This window comes from Rhynchophorus ferrugineus, unplaced genomic scaffold, assembly GCF_030347505.1.
Source record: "Rhynchophorus ferrugineus isolate W39M unplaced genomic scaffold, kcgeb_rfMv2 rfM6, whole genome shotgun sequence".
Taxonomy (NCBI): domain Eukaryota; kingdom Metazoa; phylum Arthropoda; class Insecta; order Coleoptera; family Curculionidae; genus Rhynchophorus; species Rhynchophorus ferrugineus.
The window spans coordinates 17,414,597-17,435,523 of NW_027472585.1; the positions used below are offsets into that span (position 1 = coordinate 17,414,597).

A 20,927-nucleotide genomic window follows, 5' to 3' on the forward strand; every position below is an offset into this window, starting at 1 on the left:
AGCTAAACGCTTTAACCATTACACATTATACACAAATATCTGATTATTTTAGGTAAAATATATGTAGAAACTTTGTACGTGCCTTTGAAATTTGAGCGCTTCCTTCGATTTCCCCCCCTTCTCCCAATAGATACTGACTTGGTTACAATAGGACCACCTTGGAAGGGCACTCTTTCGAATAAAAAAAGAATTTTGAAAATCCGGCCCACAATTGACGGAGAAATCGGCGAACATACACAAAAAAATACATATAGCCAAACATTATACCTCCTCCTTTTCCAAAATCGGTTAAAAAAAAGCGAGCATCTTTGTATGTACGTATGTATCCAATCGTAGATTATAAATAATAAAAAAAGGGATCGACTCAATTAATTTACGTGATGAATAAAAATTAGAGTTGCAGCTGCTTCGGGCATCAACAGTACCAATAAGTTCTTTTTTAATGGTCTGCATTACTTGTTGCTTTGTAAATCAGGATTTTCAGCAAACAATAAATCTCTTGAAAATACTTGATTTCGATTGAGAAAAGTAATCAGCTGAAGGGAACGACAGCTCGACAACAACGAATATCGAAGTGGAGCTCCCCATTTAACAATACCCATTATGATGGTAAAACAGCGAATGGAAGCCGCACAGCAGACCGAATCCGATACGGATCTGAAAATTTCTGATTTGTCTGGCGAAGAAAACGCGCACTTATAATTTGCTTTTGTTCGTTCGTCGTTTTATCGAAACTGTTAGTCAAAACATTGCATACCTACAAGTGCCCCGGTATTCTCATTTCGACGATAACAATTGTGAATTACGGCTGGTGCTGGCTTTGAAATGTAATCAGATCGGCGTGGAGTAGGTTTTGAAATTGGCACGGAACAACCGTGTCAGTATTATTTGTGTTAACTGACGTTTCTTAATAAATTTATCAACACTTCTTAAGAGGTATTACTTATTGGGATCAGTGAATCAGCTATGAGAGTCTAACACGGAACACTTTGTTTGCAGTAGAAGTAAATATTCGGCGTCAATATAATATTTCATCTTTCATATGAACATAATCAAAATGTTAAAGCCACAACTAGCTGTATACATAATGAATGTTAGCTTCCTTTTTTTTCGAAATCTATTTTCATTAAATGTGCCGAACTCAAACAGTTATATTAATTTAGATTTATTTTATTGGCAATTTAATTTTTTGTTTGTCACAAAATTATATTATTTTTTTTTGTATTGTTTAGGCTCGACAGTGACTTCAAACTTATCAGTTGGTAGTAGTTAAAATAATATTGTAAATAGATAAATAGGTTTACGTAGGTATTAAGCTAAACTGTGTGTATATAGTAGAATATAAAATAGGTTTAATAGATGGGTTAAATAAGGTTTTTGTTTATTTTTATTTTGTTATTACAACGATTATTATGTACATGTTTTATTTTTAAATGTCTTTTTTTTGTGCTAAAAATCTTAGTTTAATTATTTAAAAAAAATTTGTGAGTTCTTTATTTATTTTTTGATGTCGTTTCAATTTTTTTGATCAAAATATTCTATTTTGCTCTTTTTAGTGTTTACTCAATATAGACCAAGTAGAGTTGCAGCTCGTATGAGAAAAAATAGGAATAAAGAAACAATGATTGATAATAAAGAGCGCTTCAGGCCCCGGAGTCCGCTACCTAGACTAGGTGATTTGACAAATGTTCTAACAAAACAACAACAAAAAGCTATTGTCTCCGTCGGGTATCGAATCCGCGATCTACGCTTGGGAGCCAAACGGCTTAACCATTGCACATTTAAAGCAGTTGTCTACAATATTTCTACGATGTCTTATATGATATAGTTAGTGGTTAAAAAGCAGACTTAATGGCTTTTGCACTGAACGACTTGATTTTCCGTCACACCAGCTCAGAAATAACAATATACACAAATATCTAATTATCTCAGATAAAAAATATGAGAATAACGAAATAATATATATATATATATATATATATATATATATATATATATATATATATATATATATATATATAAATAGGTCTGCGAAGTTATCCAAGATTTCGTTTTTAAATACGAAATAACGTTCCTAAATGATTGCAACGTGGAGGCAATATAGCTATTGGACTATGCACAGGAAATCAGAACATGAACAGATATTGCAGCTAATCAAATTACATGAATTTGTTCAATGTATAAGTGTTACTGTTAACTTTAGTTTAAATAATCTAATTTAATTTCAATTTAGTAAATATATACTAGTGTATTTATTGCACATTTGTCCTGTTTCTGTATTGATGAAGTACAACAAAGCAATAGAAATAAATTCAGTAAAATATATCTAATGTAAGGTATAATAAAAATATATTTTTAACAAAAAAATTGAACCGACTTCAGAAAATAAATAAGAAACTCACTAAAAACTAAAAAATAATCAAACTTAGATTTTTAACACAAAGGAAAACGTTTTAAAATAAAATATGTACTTAATAAGCGTTGTAATATCTCAATAAAAATAAACAAAAACCTTATTTAACTATATCTACTACACGTACTTTATATTTTACTACATGCACACAATTTAGCTTAATACCTACCTAAATATATTTATCTATTTACAACATTATTTTAACTACTACCAACTGATCACTTTGAACTCGGTACGAGCAACAAATTAGATTTGTTTTGTTCGTAATTTAATTTTGTATATATGTCACAAAATTATATTATTATTTTTGTATCATTTGGGCTATATGATGATATGAAATTGATGTGACTAGATTGTCATCTAACAGAGGCAGCATCAATGGCAACATTCTTATCCAAGGCTTAATACAGTTTCATAAGAGTTCAGTTTATAAAATATAAACGAATACTGTAAATTATAGCTATTTACATTAATACACTGTTTATATATATATTTAATAATCTCGTGTTAATATAAGATAAGATGCTAACGTGTATATTAAAAATCACCAATCATATTTTCATTAAAATCTCTTCAGTGTTGTTGGTTATCATAGTGGCAGCGTATTAGTGTATTTTTGTTTATTAATTCCTACTATCGTTTGAAGTGAGTGTATAACTGACATGGCAACACTGGTGACAGTGTACCTCACATAATTCTCATCTCTTGTATCCATTGCACGTGCACTATAGGTAGTGTTAGTTTTATAAACAGATAAGTTAGTGAATTATTATTGCTGTCTACTTGCTTGTTGATTGCTTATATACGCCTTATTATACTGTTATTACAATTATACTATTAAACCTACTACTCCAGTAGTAAGTTCTAGCACTTAAAAATACTTAAATTAGTTATATGTATTTTGTGTCTAATTAGCTGTTACTTTATCTATGTTTTGACCTCTATTTTATTTGTTTAAGATGTAAAATTATTTTATATTATTCCTTGTCGTTACTTTTATGTTACGACCGAATTTAAACTTTATCCTACATACACATGCAACTAAAAATTAATTTGTTTCATTTCCATCTGTAGAAATGTCGTATTTATTGTGCGAAAAAATGTTGAACAGCCTAGTATATTAATAATACACAATTTGTGAAAAGTTTGCTTTTTATGCTTGATTCAGTGCTGTTAAAAACTTTGATATAATAAAGATAAGAGCGTATAAAAGACACAAGAAAGGTATATAATGAATAAAAGACAAAGAACGTCTGGGTCAACCAGTCAATGCTAGAAATTATTAGCTGAAATAAAACCATCATGGAAAATGCGTTAATTTTAGAGACGAATATTGTGAGTAAAAACAATATGTCTGCCCATATAATATAATTTTCACAAAAAGTGTGATAATAAGAACTAATAGCCTTTACATTATGTTTACTAGAAAATATTTATTCGGTTTATCATTAATTCCCATTTTCATACAAATAATACTTTAAAAAGATATATTTTAAAAACACATTGTTACAATAATGTTATGAGTCGAATATATTAAATGAGTTTGTCATTTTATTGTATCTTAATTTTTTTCCTGAATTAATTTTTCGGCCTTTTTCAAAACTACCAAAAAATTCAATGTTATTTTAATACACAAAGCACTAAAAAAGTACCATCCAATAACAATTTACATCAAAGTCTAAATGAAGCTCGACATTTGAAATGTATATGAATAATCCTTATATACTAATTTTAAAGTAGTGTAATTTAAAAAATGGCCTACTTATAACATCAATGAATTTTAGTTGCAATACAAGTAAATATAAATTTTGCACAGCAAAAACTTATTCATACATAAGTTTAAAAAAAAAACAAGTTAATAAACCTCCGAAAACCATTGGTACTTTAATACTCTAGCTTTCACGGTCTCTGTAATTAAGTGATATCTGATATGACCTTAAAAATTCGCTAAAGTATGTCTATGTACCCGAAATCATGAAAAAAAAAACAAACCAAACCAACCCATGCAGCTAAAACATTGGCAATATTTCTTCACAAACCCAATATTCACGGCTGTAAATTTCACGCTTATTTAGTAATACGTTGTTTATAGAATTCTGTTTATTAATTAGAAAGAAATCAAGTCACAAGTTGAGAAATATTTATACTTTTATCGCTGGCATTCCGAATGAATTATATTTGAATATGCGACAAAATAACGACCACTACTAATCCAATATGCAAATCGATTTGACTTGCAAATTGGTCATGCCCAGCAAGACCACTTTTCCTTTTCAATTTTCATAAATACTTAAACTGAACTGACTAAATCCATCAATATGAATTTTCCATAGGATTAAATATGCTGTTAAATACTTCTAAACTGTAAATATAATCAATATTGGTAAATATAATGATTAATGAGATTTTCACAAATTTTGTTCATTTAGAAGTAATGTTATAATTAAATAATTTATGATACATGTTTATTTTTTCAGGGCTCTTCTTATTCTATAAAATATGGGAAAGATAAACTACTATAGTATTTTTTATTTATAATTATTATTCGCTGTAATTATCATTCATCAATGTATCATTCCAAAAAACACCCCATACACTTTTTTAATAAATACACTAAATATAAGCATAATTTTGAGTTCACATAGTATACATAGTATACATGTACTTATACAGGTAGTATACATAATCAAGATCTGCTTTTTACTGGGTATTTTTCGAAATATGAAAACAATTGAAATAATCTTGGTTTGATTCGTTTTAATTAAGATACTCATGGGCTCTCTTCTTTTTTATGTTCCCAATGGAGTGACTATTTTTTCCATTTACATTAAACAAGCCTCAAGAGTATAACTTAATTGGCATTTAAATGTACTGAATGAAGCAAAATCTGTCTTGTGGGTGTTTTATTTTATATCGGGACATTTGTTTTTATCACGGCTTAGCTAACAAAAAAAAACATTTTCTGAAGCAAATATCTGCCGTGATAAATATATTTGAATATAATTTAAATTCTAATATTTCTTACCATAGACTAAGACTTATTTGGACTAATCTAAGTGAGTTGGAAACTCACATGCGCGGTGAGATGACAATAGATGAAATGATAAGGTGTTGCATGTAGACATTACTCCAGTAAAAGTTTAATATTTAAATTTGATATATAGATATAGATTTCACGATAAGTCATTCTACTTATCAAGTTACACGATTTCTGTAGATTACTTTTAATTTAATTTAAAGTTGTTTTTATTCCACCTTATGTACTTGTTGTAACTGCGTAGTGTATCTGCTGAGGGTGTATCTGAACTGGATCTAGTGCTTAACGTGGGCTCAAAGACTGGCAATTGACCAACTTAGAAATCATTCCAGAACACATCCGGTCTTACCCACCTTAGTTACTGGCGTGACTGGGATCATTTTCTTTATCAGATTTTGTTCTCTTGCCTCTTGGATAATCGCAATTATTAATAATCTCAAATAAATTTAGGACCATGCCCCAACACGATTCGAACCAGCGACTATTGCAACAGTAGGAAAACCGTCTTATCGGCTTGATCACTGCGCCATCCAAGCTGGCTTTTTTTCGATAATAATAAACTTGAAGAAAACCTATCAATGGCTTTACCGATAGATAATACCGTCATATACTCAGATTTATTCCTTGGTAATCCAGAAATACACGTTTTTGTTAATGGCTGTAAAACTTATATATAACTTAAATATAATACCCAAAAATATATTTGATATATTTTAACCTCCTTTGTTACCCTACTCATTCTTTATTTCATTGTACCAGTTAACTCCATATATTGTGATAAAGTCAAGTCTGTGCTCTCCTTTCTTGTGTCCACTTTTTTGTAAAAAAGCGTTATGTTCCTTTAATAACGGTTATGCTGTACTTAGTCTAAGTTATTTTCTATTCTGTTTACGGAAGTGTTAACTATTATCTGGAGTAAGGCTGACTGACGTAATTTAAATTCATAAGGCATGAAATGTCATTAATTGTTAATCATTTATAAGATAAAGACTGCTGTGATTTTCGATCACATTTTCTACAACCTTTTTCTATCTTCTGGCAATGATCTAATCATTAATCTATTTCCACATTTTTTCAGTATTCCAAAAGGCGCTATGTATAGTAAATATACTAGGTGTGGCACACTCCCCATTCGAGATCAAATAGTGTATCTTGTGCAACTTGTGGCCAACGTGGGCAAGGTCAACGTTGTAATACGAGAGGATAACTTACTTGCCTATTACGTGCCTTTTTTCAACAATAGGTGAATTTATTCAATTGATGGTTTATGAACCCATCATATCACAATATTAAAGTCTAATGGTCATGAATATTTCGCTTTGATGTTTATATGGATGAATCTGAATTAACTCACGACTTTTGCACTTGAAATTGTCGTAGTAGATCTACTTTTTATTGTAATACTACTGTCCTTAAGAGAAAAATTACCTGCACACTGTCATCAAAGCGGTCACCAAGCAATCACAACAAAAAAACTTAAACAATACTTCGTCCCCCAAAGATTTTCAACATTCGCATCGAGAAATAGAGAAGAAAAAAAATCCCAAACCACTGATCTAAGAGCTCATTTCAAAAACAGAACGACATATATTAAAAGACAAGAAGAAGCAAAAAGCAGCTTTATCATTAGGTTTCTGATCCCATCACATCAACTTATCAAAGTCTGATGGTCATAAATATTTCGCTTCGATGACTAGGTGAATGAATCTGAATTAACCCATGACCTTTGCACTTGAAAATGTCGTAGTAGATTTACTTTTCATCGTAATACTACTGTCCTCAAGAGAAAAATGATGTTTACACAGTGATGAAAGTGGTCATCAATCAATTACAACAAAAAAACTTAAACAACAATTCGTCTCCGCAGGATCTTGTACATTCGCATCGAGCAATAGAGAAACAAAAAAAATAAATCCCATACCAGTGATCTAAGAATTAATTCCAAAAACAAAACGACATATATAAAGTATCAGAAGACAAGAAGAAAAGGTAAAAAGCAGCTTCTTTCCAAAATCTCAAAAAATACAGAAACACAAAAAAGAAAACACACATATTAAATGTTATATTCGCGTCGTCGTAACTGAAGGGTTATCGTACACCATCGGCTTCATGATCTTCACAAGAACGTCAATCAAGGGCTGCCGTGTGGACAATCCAAAATAAATCCAATCCAAACTAATAGCAACGCATAGCAACAGTTATTCTTTCAACAACTGACATTTGTACTGGAACATTTTAGAAAATTTAACTTTTATTATTTTTTACACATTTCTTATCTAATTTGCATAAAACTGCAATTATTCCTTAGAAGCAATAAATTTAAAAATAATAAAATGCTGGTTAAACAATTTACGTTTAAATCACCAAAACTAAATCAATTACGCTCGTTTTTTTGTAGGATATTTAATGAGCTTTTAATTTAACAAGCAATCGAACTAAATGTTACAATTAATGTCGTTACTTTCACCGATGGTGTTAATTTTCTGAATGTGAGTGAATAATACACGAAGCCCGCTCGGATTTCCTGGCTCGCTCTATAGATTATCCTCGTTGGGCATCGACGCAAGACCAACCAGTATATGTTTCGTGATTTTTACATTTGACTCGTTTCGCCTTTTCATCTTTTTTATTCTCTGATTACGACGATGTGAGCGATAATACGTGTATGTATTAGTCGTATAAAAATGCCTTTTCTAAGGAATATTATGATATTTATGGAGTTTACTAAACATAAAAATTAATTGACGATTTTTATTTGTTAAAATTATAATCGATTAGTACACTCAATTCAGTAAATTACACTCAATTTTATTTACAATCTTATTACAATCAATAAACCAAACATTGAGAAGCCCTGAAACTATTATGTAGCGCCATTGTTTCATTTGTTTGAAATGTTTTGAGTGACTATGTTTTTAAAAATACCCCCGATTTCATATCTGGAGATCAACAAAAATATTTCCACTTTATGTTTCAGTTTAGAAGTAACCAAAACGAGTAAAAGACATAGTAAACCTGTGAAAATGTATTTTATTTCTTTCTTAAGAACATAATGTTTAAGTCTTTGGTACTAAGAGTCTTAAGTCTTAAGTACTGAGTTTCTGAAAGCACTTGAAACAGTACGCATACCATACACTGAAGTTTAAGAAGAGATTAAATTGAACTGTAAATCAATCAAACCTCAATTTTAATAGAAACTTATTATATATGAGTTAGATAGATTATAGCATTTAAAGAAATCACCTTCAAAGAAATGCACCTTGCCACAAAATATATTCTTGGGTTGAAAGAAAGGAAAATTCATATAAAATTGCATAATCAGTTATAATACATCAATTGAAAAGTTCGCAGCCTAGCATAGTAAAACACATTTGTTTGGCAAAATTAGTTTTTTTTATTCAACATAATTCCCTTCAAGGCTGATACACTGATTATACGCGACCCTCCAACTTTTCAATGCCATTTTTGTAGTATGATTTGTCCTTTTGCTTCAAAATAGGCCTCAGTTTCGCTGATTACCTCTTCATTTGACAAAAATGTCTTCCCAGCGAGCATTCTTTTAAGATTTGGGAACAGGAAATAGTCGCTGAGAGTCAGATCTGGATAATACAGCGGATGAGGAAGCAATTCGAAGCCCAATTCAAGGATTTTCGCCATGGTTTTCATTGACTTGTGACACGGTGCATTGCTTTGGTGAATCAGTACTTTTTTTTCTTCAAATGCGGCCGTTTTTCGGAGATTTCGTCCTTCGAACTGTCCAATAACGCTATGTAATAGTCGCTGTTAATGGTCCTTTTTCAAGGTAGTCAATGAAAATTATTCCATGCGTATCCCAAAATATAGAAGCGAAATGATGGAGCCATGTTTCATTCATTGTCACATATCGACGCAAGAACTCGGGTTTATTACACTTGGTCATGTTCAAACACTGCTCCGAATCATCAACTCGTCGTTGTTTTTGGTCAAAAGTGAGCTCGCGCGGCACCCACTTTGCACAGAACTTTCTCACATCCAAATATTCGTAAATGATATGATGTGCACGTTCAGTTGAGTCGTCAAAACTTTGATTAACAATCCTTGACGGTTGGTTTTCCTGGTGTAGTGTCCGGAAACTCGGCATCAAGCCAAGTTTTTGCTTCAACTTTATTTTTTACCTTCAAAATGCAATATTTTACCAACACGCGAAATTCCTTTTTATCTATTTTTTTTCACAATAACAAAAGTTGCTTCACTCAAAATGCTATAATTCACAAACTAATGACCCGACAGCTGTAAAATTTATATACGCATCTTTTGAGGGTTACTAACTAACAAGGTTTTGAGGTCTAACTAAAACATATGGATTTAATTCTAGTAGCGCCATCTATGTGCCAGGCCTGTGTCTTTTCAATTAACCTGTTTAATTCTAAAGTTCGAGATATGAACAGAAAACTATTTTGAACTGTAAGAAATGAAAATTATTTATGTGACATAAATAGAAATCTCAGAATTTTTAAAATTTACACTCTCCTTTCATTGTGCTCACTTTTCATATAAGACACAGAAAGTTGTACAAAAATTAATGTATTACCACTCCATTTAGCATACACACATACAATTGTTCATATTTCCTGTAATTTTAAATTAATCCGTAATTGCTTGAAAGGAAATAAAAATTTATAAAATGATTATAATAATAAAAAAAATATGACAAAATTTTCTGTAAGTAAAGATAAAACTTGAAAATAAAAGAAATGAAAATTTACGTTACTTTTTAACGCAATAAAAACGAGATCTCTTTTTGTCAAACCCATACATTTGTAAAAAAACACACTTGTTAAGGTATAACTGAACAATTCTATATAACTATATTCTATTCTATATAACACAACAAGTCTATACCAACATAATTATACTACCACTGGATCACCATAAAATAATAATAATAATTATAAAATTATTTATAATTATTGTATATTCATTAACCAGCGATTTTGTTTATTTATATTAACAAACAAAAATGACAAAGAAACAAACAGCAATAAGTATCAAACAATAAAGTAGGTATTGAACAATGAATTTTGTGATCATTGAATATTTCTTAAAACTTAGTTTACTACAAGACTAACTTAATAACTTAGACGAAGATTAATACAAAAAAGAAAATGAAAAATAACAATCATTGTTTGCTTAAAGACATATTTTCATGAGATGCTTTAAAATTGGTGGCTCCTTCGGTCAATATTAGTATTAAGCCTGTAGTAGTATTGTAACATTAACAAAAAAATTATCATAACACTAGACATAGAAATCTATCAGATAAGCATATATTTACTATCCTAAGAACACTTTTCTCAGTACTATAGTAATTAACGACTTGCTTTAAATCCCGAAATATAAAAGATAACCCCTCGTAATAGCAATGAGTTGAACATAGACAAAAATTCGTAGCAAATAAAAAAAGTTCTATTTTCTTTTCTACACCAAACCAAACCAACAATAAAAACAGAAAAAGTGTCACGACCTATCGATGAGAAGCAGTGATCCGTTTCGCAGAATCCGTACACGGCCTGCAGAGCTAATCAAGGTCGAATTTACATTATAAATTACAAAATAAGTCACTAAAGTGGCTCTAGGTCAGTGCTGTTACGTACATCACGAGGCGTCTTTCCTAGGCACGATTTTTTCGAAAGCCTCTTCTATTTTTGGTCAGATAACATAACGGATATCTGTTGCGTTACACACAAATAGTGACGTTTTTTCCTGCGATCGGTTACGGTAGGTTGTGTCAAAATGGTTATGGTGGGTGGGATGTAATGGTATTGTATGTATGAATGGCATTAACATACATTTTTTTCAGAAAAAGGAAATCTTTAATGAAATTCTTTAGAATTAGACTATTACGTAGTTTAGTTTTCTTTAAACGAAACATTGTTATCCTATAACCATGCATATTTATATACGTGATTATAGATATTGAGTTTTTATTGAGGTGAAAATAGTTCATTTATATTTAAAATGTAAGTGGAATTATTGAAAATACCCTTTCAATTTGTTTTTGATGAAGCCAGATAATATAGTTAAATAAATAGCAATTTTCTTCCTGGCTACTGGTTTAATTTTGATCCAAATCAACTCTCAATGAGTTTGTAAAAAACGTTCAATGTCAGGAGTGATCAATTCCTCCAAATATTTGTAGATAATCGAACCTTTCTCAACAGCCCTGTGTGGTCCTTATTTGCAGATCAATACTATCATTTCTAAAAGACGCAAATCCGTTTTGACATAGGCTTCCCTTAAAAGCCGATGATTTTTGACAATTTTTTACAAGCATTAAAAATAGAGAAGTAAAATTGCAAGAAATTACTTTATTTCACCCAAAATTGCATGTATTTTACGACTGAATTATTCCCAAGATCTAATATCATTATTAACTATAATTCAAATTTTATTACTTTAATTGCATTATAATTCTATTAATAAAAAAAGAAGACAAAAATTGGTACAATGTAGATTAATCAAAATATTTTCTATTATTTTCTACAACATTTTCCCATAACGTGTCGCAAGAATGTTGGTTTGGCAGTGTTACAGTTTTTTGCAATACGTTGTTCAATTTAATCAACTGATGTCACTGATCAATTCGATACTTATGCCAGTAACAGTTACATTGGGTTTTAGCAGCTTGTAACACACTACACCTCATCGAACCCAGCATATGTACAACAATACTTATTGGGCTCAGGATTTTCAGAAGAAAACCATTTTTCATCACCAGTCACTATCAACACCTAGTCACGCAACAAAAAAACTTTTCTGTTTTTCCTCAAAAACAATGAAACCGTTTTTCCAATAAATTCGTCTGGTAGGTATTTTCATTACATGTAAATATGGGCCAAGCAATTAATTTATGAACTACTAAGGTAATTGTCCGTCTTTGATAGTTTGTACTGGGTTTTATTTTCAAATAAGTTGTCTTCGAACTTCCTTAGGCCTTTCAGTGCCATTGACATAAAAATCCTCAATTTTGAAACTTTTAAACCCACCATTGAAGTATGGTGGACTAGCATCACAAGTTTCTAAAAGTGTTTTATAGTGTAGCGACCTTGAGGCATGTCGAATTTTACATAGTGGAATAACGGTCAGATATTGAACACGGGCGGGGTGCCAGCAGCGCCAACTAGAACCCGATAACGAATAGCTGGCAACCCCGAGACGTTTATCTGAGATGTTATTGAAGGGTATTTCTAATCAGTACCCGACCATCTTTTGGTTTAGACGTGCTACCATCGACGGCTTGGGCAACCTTGTCTCCAAGTAACACCGCTGCCATCCGTTTTATCTATTTTGAATTTTCCACATTTTTATATTACTTCAATTAAATTAAAATTCAATTAAATATTAAAGCTTTCCTACATATAATTAATATAATAATATAATTTAATCAGTTCAGGATCCTCAATTTGGTTCTTCTTCAATGCACTAACAGTCGGAATCAATTAGAATATTCAATGTATTGACAGACAATTGTCGTAGTGGCTATGTATCAAGTGATACTAATTGATTTTTATAATGGTTTTCATTGCATTTTTCAAACAGTTTCATTGCAACCATTACAATCCGATGGGGCACATAAACATTGAAATTCTGGTTTCCACAGCGAAATATAAGGCTAAGTGTTTCGAGAGATGTATTTATATTTGTCAGTAATTGTATCTTTCGAAGGAATGGAATGCCAGTGAGAATGGCGAATTGATAGATCGGATTTCAGCTGGTAGTTCGCACTAGGTCGGCGTGGCTTGAAAGCGTGGAAAGTATTTGTTTTTTTCTCGCGAGGTGCGACAGGTGAAAAATGATGATGGAAACGCCAGGTCATACGTGTGTTGGAGAGCAATCGGATTTTTCCGTTTCTTTGAACTATATTGTGTTGAAAGGTATATCTGGTGAAATCAAATTAATGATTCGGTTCAAAGTAATTATTGAATATGTTGTACGTGATATTGATACCAGTATCGTCAAGGTAGAATAGTTATTAATAGTTAAAAACACATTATGCGTCTGCTTGTTATTGTATATAATGAAAATCTAAAGGGTGGATGTAATTATCGAGTGAGTTTGTGTATGTATATTGATGATAGTTTTTCTGAGAATAAGACATCTTCCTGACAAGCCTAGTTTAAGTTATTTTTATGCTAAACCGTAAAATTCGAGAAAAAATTTAACTAAAGAAAGTGTCTTCTATGAATTGTGATCTTTTTTTTTTCGTTTAAAAAGTTATTATTGAGAAAAACGAATACAAGTATATTAATGAAAATATTTTCCATCAATGTTATTAACTTTCTCCATCTTTCCAGCAACATGGCGATACCCTGTTGAAAGAAAAGTGTTGGTTTTCCAACGATGCATACATTTTCGTACTTCTTTTCAGTATTTCCAAACTGTGTGGAATGTTTATTTCTTATTCGTTCTGCATGGGTTCATCTTTCACACTTACGTTATCATGCAACAATAGAGTATGCATCTCCTAGTATGAAGTAAAGTATCTTCGATGTATAGTATTAGTATCTTCGAGTATGAAGCTCTTTTTACAGCTTTTTAAATATATTTAATTTTTCAGCTTATATAAACAGACATCTACAGTAATAATTTAATTCGGTTTTAAAAGTTGGCAAAAGGCTAGACATGTAGATTAATTAAATTGTTACACTTCCAGAGTAACCCAGGACATTTTGCACTTGGAATTGTGGTAGTTGATCCACTTTCCATTGTCAATCACGATATTCTACAATTTTCCGTCAATTTCTGTGGCAGATATTTTCAAAGAAATAGTTAATTCGTGAGGTGGTCTAAAAGTTGTTGAGAATTTGAGTTATTCTTCGAGGTTTTTTGGTCCTCCAAGCCAAAGGTTGTCTTTAACCATTGGTATTAAAATCACCATCATAATTGAAACCAATACCCACATGGCTATGAGATCATAATAGAGCAGCATCGTCATAAGTTTCTAAAAGTATTTGGTGGGCTTCGACAGCAGATCTTTTCAAATCAAATAACAAAAATAATCAACGTCGAATGTGTAATTTTGAGTAGGCCATGGTTAGAGTCCGTATATACTGAATAACTCGAATAACACTAAAAGCAAAACTGTTATTTCAATGTAGAGGAATATCAAAATCATCGAGTTTAATAGTTAGATTAGTTTGTTTAAGAGTTGTTTACGTTGTTAAGTATTTCCACCAATTGATATCTGTGATCAAATACATACAAGAACCTCGTACTAATTATTAGATTAGTAGATATGAAACTGCTTATTTAGTATTTAAAATATATTATATATATTATTTATATTGGATTATATATTATTTTATATAAATATAAAAAATTGATTATGATGCTGTATACTAAATGATGATAGATATCCTTAAAATATCCTGTAAATCATTTTATTCCCCAACTTCCACTAACCCCTTCACACAATACTTCATCAAATATGTGGGTTTTATAAAGCATTTTTGGTCTAAGTTCTACTGAAAATGATTTAATTTGGTTCTCTAGCATGTTTTAACTGCTAAGCACACGCAATCTATTATAAACGAAACTAGGCTCAAATCTTGACCGAAAAAAGAAAAAAGGTGTTTTTAGTAATTGATAATATATTAAATAAGAAATTAAGTATATTGTTAGGCCTATAAATTAGTTTTAAAGAATTTTCTTTAATATGAAGCTTCATTGTGAAACATTGATTTGGGCTTCGAATTTTTTCCGCATCCACTGTATTTTCCAGATCTGACCCCAGCAACTATTTCCTGTTCTCAGGTCTCAGAAGAATGCTCGCTGGCAAAAACTGTTCGTCGAATGAAGAAGTGATCGCCGAAACTGAGACCTATTTTGAAGCAAAGGACAAATAGTACTACAAAAATGGTATCGAAAGGAGGGACGCTATAATCAGTGTATCACTCTTGAAGTGAATTATGTTCAATAAAAAAAATTTTGCCAAAAAAATGTGTTTTACTATGGTAGGCCGGGGACTTTTCAATTGACCTGTTATATCAACGACACGGCTACAAATGAATTCCAATGCCAATAAAAATTATTTTACAAAATTATGAAGTCGGAATTGAACTCAGTGATTTAGAGTAATTTAAAATTGTGTTATATCTAAGTCGATTTGACAATAAAACAATGTTCGCTCTGTTCTTGTCGTCCGGTGGTTTATAGCCCCCTTAATGAAAGTTGTACGTAATAAAATGTAACATCAGTGCGACCGTGTCTTGTCCCCGTTATACGAACGCCAAACGTCTAAGCATTTCCGTAAATAGCGAACATTTGAATACGCCCACGATCTATTAGGACAAACGAACGAAAATCTATCGGAAATAATAGTCGCACGATCCCAATTCCGGCTAATCAAGCGAACAAACAATTAAGGCGTGCGTCTGACTGAGGCCGTGCTTCCACTGACGTTGTACGCGCCGCCGTGATGCCGTAAGTGGGTTGACTGGGCCGCTTTTTAGGTTACTTGGTGACTGATTAGTTTAATATGGAAATCAGATGCAACAGGCTCAGTGAGACGTTTCTATTCCGCGTAACTATTGGGCATTACATAATGCGGTTGATCACAGTATCTCGCAGACATCGTTGATTTAATTCCGTAATTTTTCACCCAGTTGCGTAATGGTGAAATAAATTCGAGGTCCATTTGTCGAGGCGTCTTTGTTTAACGTAACGTTTGCTCAAGCAAATGTAATCAATTTTTTGTGTGGTTGTATAGAAATAGTTTCAAAATAACTAATGGAATTTAATATGAAAACAGATCTGATGTAAAAGTGGACAAATTAATCACAAATGTGGAAACATCACCTATGACTATATTCAAACAGCCCATTATATCATGGTTTTAGTTTGTCTTTCAAAAGGACTCAACTTCGAAACGATACACGTACTACAACTAGTTCTTAACTTAATTTAATATTGTTCATAAGATCCTTAGACTTTGACTTAATTATCCTTAACTTAATGGAGTTTCACACTATTGCGCTCCACAAAAAAAAGGATTTTTGTCTCATAAACCACTTGTCCACTGTTGTCGAACTGTTGTGATACTTCGACGTTTTTATGTTCACACAATCCCACTTGGTCTATTTTTTTCGCAAACTGTTTAATTTCTTCGCTGACCATTGGTATCCTCAGGTGTCTATGTTCGATATGTCGATGTTTTCCGTTCTAATATGCCCAGGAGGTATGTTAACAGTGCTGAGAAGAACTTTATTTCGATAAGTTCATATTTAAAGTTACTTAGGATTGATACTCTATAGGATAACAATATTATTCATATTTATTGACATATCATGTTGTTGGTTGTAGCTGAATTCAATATACGCTGATTTACGCTCATTGACTTTCATTCCCCATATCCCGGTCCACTTATTTATATTATTACTTTCCTGTTGCAGTTTTTTAGTTGATTCTTCGCTGGTGTCTCCAATATCAGTAATATTTTATATCAGTGCAAGATTTTCAGGAACGTGATATGTCACATGTATTGGTTGCAAAACACTGTCTTGTGGAACATCTACTTTTGTTCTTTCATTCTCTAGAGAGAATAAAAAATTCTCTGAAGAGTCTCTACTTCATCTCTACTACTAAAGATACGTTCTTTTAATTTGTCTTGTAACATTTATTAAAACAAACAATGCGTTTTTTTAACTTTGATATATAATTATGTAATCCTAAATGATGCAGACCTAAAAGATTACACACTATGATTATAAATTAAAGACATAAAAATACTTGCATTAAATGCAAGAAAGCAGGAATTTTCGATATGTTATTGCAAGTATGGAGAATGCATTTCAATGGTGTCGAAGAAAGTATTTCAAATGGCAGTTGGGAAACAAATACTAACTATATATATCAAAACCAATTATATCTTGTTTATAACTGTGGTCCTAGAGAAAAATATCTTTAACTTGCAAAATTCAATAAGCATTCTTCCAATTATTTTAGTATCAGAGAGTGTTTTTTGTGTTATTTCTTTATGATTTTACTTATGTCTTCCTTGACACTCAAGAATTATCGGAGTTTAAACACATTATTATTTTACACGTTTCACTTACAACATATGAAGGGTACACGACAAGAAAATATGAGAATAGAGGAAATAACGGAAAGAAGAAAAGTCAGCGGGTGGCCTGAATGTGGGTGATGAACCTTAGTTGAATGTATCAAAAATATGGTTCAGAAGAGGGGAAAAGACCCGGCCTAAGAAAGAATACTGAGGCAGCAGTAAAAAAAATATATGAAATTTATACGTGCAGCAAGAGAGAACTGATGCAAAACATAATGGTGGTCAACAACAACAACCATGTCAACAACCAAACAAACATTTTAATAGAAATCTTTAAGTTAGAAGAAAAATAATCTCCAATGTTAGTCTGCGTTGATCTACAAATTTTGTGTTTACATTAACACAATGCTTTCGTTATTGAGTGTTTACGAGGCCGAGTGACTGCTGTCTCTGTTTACCTCACTACAAAGATTGAATATATCTCATATCTATAGAAATACAGTGGCTTTTCTGAGAAAATTACATTAGAACTTGAATATCCTCTTAATAATGCATTCAGATTAAGAAAAGAACAACCAGTAAATAGTTAATTTTTGTTTTGTTTCCATATTAGTTTTAAGAGTATGAAAGTCAATTCTATATTTTTTCAGAGCTATATTATATAAGCCAAACTTCATTTGTTCTTTTATTAATGCTTGTAATAAATTTTGTTACTAAGATTTTATCAAAGCCAAACATTTGAAACTGATTTTATCAAACAATGATACGTCAGGTAGTCTCATGCATTTGTATACTAAACTGGTAATTAACTGAGTTTTTTTGTATGTAATATAATCTGAATAGTGCAAGAGTAAGACGCGTTGGTCTGTTTTTACCCTCAGCGTCGATTTCTATAGCCGATCAAGAAGTCGCCACTTGTTCCGGTAAAATAATAGTTTTTATGTAAAGTATTAGTTTTTTGTTTAATGCCCTTTCACAAAATAGAAGTTACATACTCACAAATTCTTCAACAAAAATAGAATTCCGGTTGGAAGAACACGATTTGATATTAGGATTGCTGTTATTAATGATATAAGTTGATAGAAAAATGATAAATAATTATTCATTATCTAGAATTAGAAACCAATGAATCAATTAACACAGGACCTCATTGTGTTAGTAAATCGTCTTTTTAATAATTTCGTTAAATTTCAATTAGTATTAAATAATAAGTAATTTTCAGAGAAACAAATAAATAACAGATTATTGCGAGGGATACGGCATCATGCGACAGCGTCATTAATAAAAACACAAAACCATACGTTCAGTCTTTTTCGAACGCTTGACAAAGTCGGTATGCAATATTTAATGAAATAATTGACTTCCATTTGGGAGCCTTACTCAAAACTGTTTAAAGCTATATGGCAAACGTGGGTTGTAAGCAAATATATTGACGCTTAACTGCATGGGAAAGTGAGTATAAGAAGCACTTTAAAACTATCTCGATGCGTAAAAGGCATTTGCGGCGACCTAAGAAAGGAAAACTGGCGAAGATACTTGCTTTGCTCGTTTTGTACTTCGTTGTCTGAATCTAACACCATCATAGACTATTCGAAACTACTTTTTTTCAACATCTTTTATTAAATACACTGGGTACAATCCTAATTTTATATTAATTTATAACTACTTCTTTTGTACATGGATCAATTAACAAGCAAATGTTTATACATACAGATTATACAGGTACATGTAGTTTTACTTTTCTGCTCGCTGTTAGTTGTTGTATTACTTTCAGGTCATTACAATTCAATATTTGCACCAAGTAAGTTTTATTAACTAGTAATTATTAATAATTAACTAATACAGTTTCTTGATTCTAATTCTCACCTGATCAGAGTTTGTTCAACGTGATTTTTCTAATTTTTCTACCATTGAGATGGATGCCGAGGCTCTGCTGATTCCGCTTGATGAATTGAGATGTGAGGATTGTACGTTTCAGCGTCCATCTTATATTTTATCCCATTTTATCCATTTCATATTTTAATTCGAATATTGATCTTTAATTCCTCATCTTTAAGAACGTGCCAACAATACAGTTATTATGGCAAAATATATCTGTCTAATGCCGTAGAAAATGTACAAGAAGCAGCCAACAAGATTTAAAAATGAACTAGAGACTGGAAAACATAGCTTAGCTCCAATAGCTCTAACTCTGTCCAATTTTGAGTTGCGGAGAAATGACAAAAATTAATAAATTAATTTGTAAATTAATATTGTATTAAACATATGTAATGTAACATGTAATTAAAGAATATATATTTAAGAAGAAAAAAATCTAGAAAGCTGCGTCAGGAATTCACCCTTATATTACTTAGGACTTCTTTTTATATTTCATGCTTTCAAGGTAAAAAAATATATGTTCATATTTACTGAGAATTTTCCTATACCTTTCAAACCATGAAATATGTAAAACTAATAGCGGAATATAGTAATTAATGGTTAATACTTTTGCTAAACCTAGTCTACTATACAACTTTCAAATGACACGCGTCAAAATATTGTAACAATATAGCGTTTAATTAAACTGCTACACTGGATTTACTGAAACAACATTGTTGAAAGACAATACGTCAAATTCTAGGTCGCTGAAAATGGTGGTGAAATTGTGCTTCGGCTGGCTGCTTGTATATTTTAACAGAATTATCCAAGGAAATGTTTAAAAATAGTGCCTAATCGTCTTGTAATCTAAATCTCTGGCATAGAAAATGAGCATAAAAACTAGAGGAGTGCTGATATCAATTGAAGAAAGCTACTTTGATGAATAAAGGTCCTTTTTCTCAAACAGTCCCTTCTTTTCAAATAAATAAAAATCGAAATCCAATCAAACAATTCTTAAAGTGATATCATTAAGTGATATGAATGTCATTAAATAAGTGCCAACCCAGCAATATAGATTAAATTTAAATTCTTGAAATATAATCAAACTGATGTTTGACAGATAGAAATTGAGCTCTATATATTTTTTTTCTGTACCGTTCTTAAAGATTGTTGAAACTTTTTCACTAACCCTCGTAAGAGCACCTTATAAAGATCAATATCAACGAAAATTTCAATAAAAAAACCCATTGATGCTAGTGCCGGACATAATAGAACCAATTCATAAATAATAACATTTTACAGCTAAACTAATTTAGAGCTACACACCGTAGATCGTAAAAAACCTCATAAAGCGAAGTTAAATATTGAAATTCAAAGAATCTATGGCTGTTATCTAAGACTAACCCACCAAATTGAACGATAGAAAAATGATGTAGAAACATACTCTGGACGGACCTCACATGCTAGCGATTTACTAATAGATTGGGTAAGATAGGCAAGCTTGTTCATAAAAATCTGATGAACTTACATGCCGAAATGTGATATGGATACGATCATATTTTATTCAAAACATATAT

General features: G+C 31.3%; 1 protein-coding gene across 7 annotated transcripts in view; it reads right to left on the minus strand.

The window, feature by feature from the left end:
- LOC143197888 (uncharacterized) overlaps positions 1 to 20,927 on the minus strand; it is a 533,325-nt gene that overhangs the window by 97,065 nt on the left and 415,333 nt on the right. The gene's annotated exons all lie outside the window — the stretch shown is intronic.